The sequence below is a fragment of the Amblyomma mixtum genome, chromosome 3 (assembly GCF_055824585.1).
Source record: "Amblyomma mixtum isolate Tamu chromosome 3, ASM5582458v1, whole genome shotgun sequence".
In the NCBI taxonomy this organism is placed as follows: domain Eukaryota; kingdom Metazoa; phylum Arthropoda; class Arachnida; order Ixodida; family Ixodidae; genus Amblyomma; species Amblyomma mixtum.
Genome location: NC_143014.1, coordinates 315182028 through 315186122, shown reverse-complemented (window position 1 = coordinate 315186122; position 4095 = coordinate 315182028).

Sequence of the window (4095 nt, the reverse complement as noted above, 5' to 3'; positions counted from 1 at the left end):
GTATTGGAGCACACACAAAAGGAGGGAAAGCACAGGAAGTTCGCTGCTATATTCATCTGCTCTGCTTACATGGCAGTTGTGCTGACTCTTTAGCAGTCAGCACTTGAGATGGTAGCATCAAGAATTGTCACTAAAGCAAGGTCCAGGCAAATGAACGACAGTAAAACCTTGGTAATTCCAAGAATGTTAATTCGAAATCCTCGATAATTTTAAGAACTTCTGCAGTGCTGTACCTTCTCATGCAAATTAGACTGGCTAATTCGAGGCGGTGGCCCACACAACCCCAGTGACTTCAAAGATCTGGGATGCTATGAGGGAAAGTCCAATCCCACTTTGGCCCCAAACCGGTGAAGCAACGACCCCCACAAGCCGCAAGGTGACGCAGCAAAGCAATGCCGATCAAATGCCAATGCTTGGTATGTGAAGCACCCCAGCCCCAGTAATCCCAGCACAAGCACGCCAGTGCTTGTCCCACGAAAGGTAGCCTGCGTGCAACACTGCCTTGAGCTGTTTCCTTCACTGGTGTGCAGTGGTTAGTGGATTAGGGTACCGGCATCTCCTAAGTGCCGTCGACCTTTCTTCGGAAAGACAACCATCCGAAATTGGGGGGGGGGGGGGGGGGGGGCGTTGACCTATAAGTGTAACTGACCTATCTGCAGTATCCAAGGCAGTTCTGGACGAACAGCAGGTAGTAAGTGCCCCAGGCCGGCGCCATTTCCCACAAGGATGCATGGGGCTTCAGGCATGAAAAAAACGTAAATTCTTATGTAAATTGTTCTGCTAAAGAAAACCGGAATTACGTGCGCTTTACATGGCTTGTTCACGCTGACAGTTGCTTCCTTGAACCAGAAGTAAGTATCGCGAGAGTAAACTCCGATAATCTCCAAGGCATGTGTCGTGCCGAAAACTGTAACTACAGGACCGTTTGCAGTTTTTTTTTTTTGCCGCTAGACAACTGGGCCACACGAGTCTGGAAGGCAGGGTGGAGCACTGTTTGCTTGCTTTTGACCTCAACTGGCTTCAAACTGCTGCCCCTGTGATCGCATCATTACGTGTTTATTGAATTGAGTTGCATGCGTGCCGCGACAAAACAGGCTGCAGCAGGGGCCCAAAGCGAGAGGAGGAGGGGTTGAATGCAGACTTATATTTGGAGTAAACTTTTTGTTTCTTTTGCCAGCAAGGGCTACAAATAGGGGGGGGGGGGGGGGTAGGCTTTTATGAGGCAGTATGCAGCAATCACAAAGTTCACCCAGTAAAGGGTTGCGCGTTCCCACAACAAAAGAGTATTTCAGCTCAGTCCCATCTTTTTTACCATGTTTGGTTAATTCAAAAACCCAATTAATTCAAATATTTATCGCAGTCCCAATGACTTTGAATCAACGATGTCTATCTTTTCATGTTCAGCGTACAAGTTTTTAAATGTCCATCAGCACTGGTGTTTTCATCACAGTGCTTCTGGGTGAACACCTGTTAAAACTCATTTTGCGTGTTCGTCACCGTAGCTATCTTTCAAACATAAAGTACAAAGGTGGTGCTGCTGATGAAGGCTGTCTGCATGGAGGATAGCTGCCACTATGCGAGTGAGAAGACAGCAAAGCCAAACGCCAGTGAGACTGCATGTGGTCCCCTGAGCTGCCATGTAGTGCAGCTGCATTGGCCACAATAATGAAAAAAAGCTACTTCATGCAGTCCGCCCTAAAATTTGCTAACCCAGAGCAATATCTGCTAGCACAGTTTTGTTTACACAAGGAGGATATGTAAGCCCATGTTTCAAAGGCATCTGCAAGTATCGAACATCTTTTCAGTGCTCTGCCGATGTGAATGACATTTCAACTGAATGCCTCTGTACAACCTTGCGCAACAGGATGATCAGACTTTGAGAAAGATGCAACCAAACTGAACCACAAGTGAGGAGACATGGACAGCACTGTCTCTTCCCACAGTTTTTTTTTTCAGCAGGAGCAGTGATGTTAAACACTCTTTTTATGACTCACCATAAAAATATTTTCGGTGTACTGTGTTTGAAAGGGAAGACAGGCACCATTCATAACCCATGGGCATGCCACTTCTCTGTCCCATGAGATCGTTTCCCAAAGCGAGCAGGCCTTGCAGTAATCTCTAAGTGCACAAAAGCCAAAATGATGTTGCCAGCCAGTGGTGTTTTTTTTTTCATTCTTTGTTCATGTGACATGCCCTCTTCATGGTCTCCATGTGAAAAGCGAAAACTAAGCATATGCGAATATTCGAAATTTTGAATATGAATTTCGATTACAGTGGTGGAACTGGCTTTTTGAAGCAGCTTTTGTAACAGAAGAAATCGCAGTTTGTAGCAGCAATTTTAAGTTTTGTAGCAGGAAAAATGGCATTTTGTAGCAGTATTCGAGCTTTTGTAGCACAAAAAAAAGCTTCGTACCAAAATTTCATGCCACAAAACAGTTATTTTAAATAAAGGAGCATTGCTGTATTTCTGGAACAGGCATTTGCTCAGATGTTTTTAGCAACCACAGCCATGCAAGAGCAAGCTTCAATCCCAAATGCAGTTTAAAGTGCTTGCTTCTTTAAAAAGAGCCGAAAATAAGCAAAACAGGAGGTTCTCCTAAAAACACAGCCGTTTTTATTCAGAAGAGCGACGTACGAGATGCTCAACAGAACTATAAAAGATGATACCGTTCTTAAAACAAACTTTCAGGTACTATTTCTTCCCTTTTCTTGATGACTCCAGCTTAGACAGTGCCGCTGTGAGCTTTTCCTGTCCATTCTTCAGAAGGGCTTGTCCACTCCCAACGTCTGCAAAATTTTTAGACTTGACACCTTTTGTGAAAAGCAGCTCAGCATTGGTGATCATATTCCTGGCCAGTCTGATCTCTTCTTGTACCTTCTCTTCATTCTGACCTCTTTTCTGGGTGTCTTTGTCCTGTACATCACAGTCTTGTTTCGCTTGTTTTGCACGGGTCTCTTCTGTTGCATCCGCCTCCAACCGTTGCAGCTGACGCTTCCGCGATCCTTTCACCACTCTGATTAATCCTTGTGTCATAGGAATGGCAGCTGGATTTCGGCCGAACCGCTGGGAATATGTCATGACAGACCGAAGCCCATTTACACTTTCTATTGAAAGGGACGATCGGTCTCTCAGCACTCGCCGATTTTCACTGAAGCCCCTCTCCAAATCAGCATTGCCGTGCGAGAGGCACAGAAGTGCTTTTACGAGTGTCGCCAACAAGGGATATTTTGGAGCCCCATCTTCGTGCTTGAGGTCGAAAATTTTTTGCCAGAAGTCATCAAGTCGTTCAGACTGTGTCTGGCTAACGTCTTCTGCGGCACAGAGACTAAACTCATCCATGAGGGCGGAGACTTTGTGTGCTGCGATGAGGCAGTTCCTTGGCCAAGCTCCTCAGGTACATAGTAGATATTGCTTCTTTGATGTGGCTTGGATGTATGGAGGTTCCTTAAGACAACATTTTCCAACAGCAGCCTTGAAAGAAGGTAGCCAGCTGTGTTTATATAAAAACTCCTTGTAGCAATTCAGAACTGCTGCTTTTCATCTGGAGTCCAGTCAGTAATGGCAGCTTCAGTGTCTGCACCAATTTCTATCTTTTCCCTCCAGTTTGCTGAATTCTGAACATCAACCGTCTTCAACTGTGCACCAGACTTATCGCGGTATACTTCCGCACGCAGAAAGCGACTAAGCACTTTCTTAACTGAGCTTTCCATTTCGGAAAAAAGAATGTGCACAAGGGGCTCTGTCCGCTGGAACAAACTCATGAATCCTGTGAAGAGGTCAACAGAGTTGCGCAAGAAAAGCGCCTTTGGAAGAAGACTCTTGTCACTAAGGGACATTCTAAGCCGTGTATAAAGTGTACCAAGGCGAGGCTTCTGGTCAGACATAACTACAGCCTTTACTGCAGGCAACTGCTGTATGAAGCTGTCTAATGCAGGTCCAAGCGTCAGCCAGCGTGAGCTTGCATGGCAAATGAAAACGCTCTCTGGTAGACCACAAACATTTTGTTGCGCTTGTAGGCATGCACTCTGAACTGCAGAATTTTTGAAGTAATGGTAGCAGTCTAACAGAGCAGCCGCTACCTCGCTGCCAAAAAC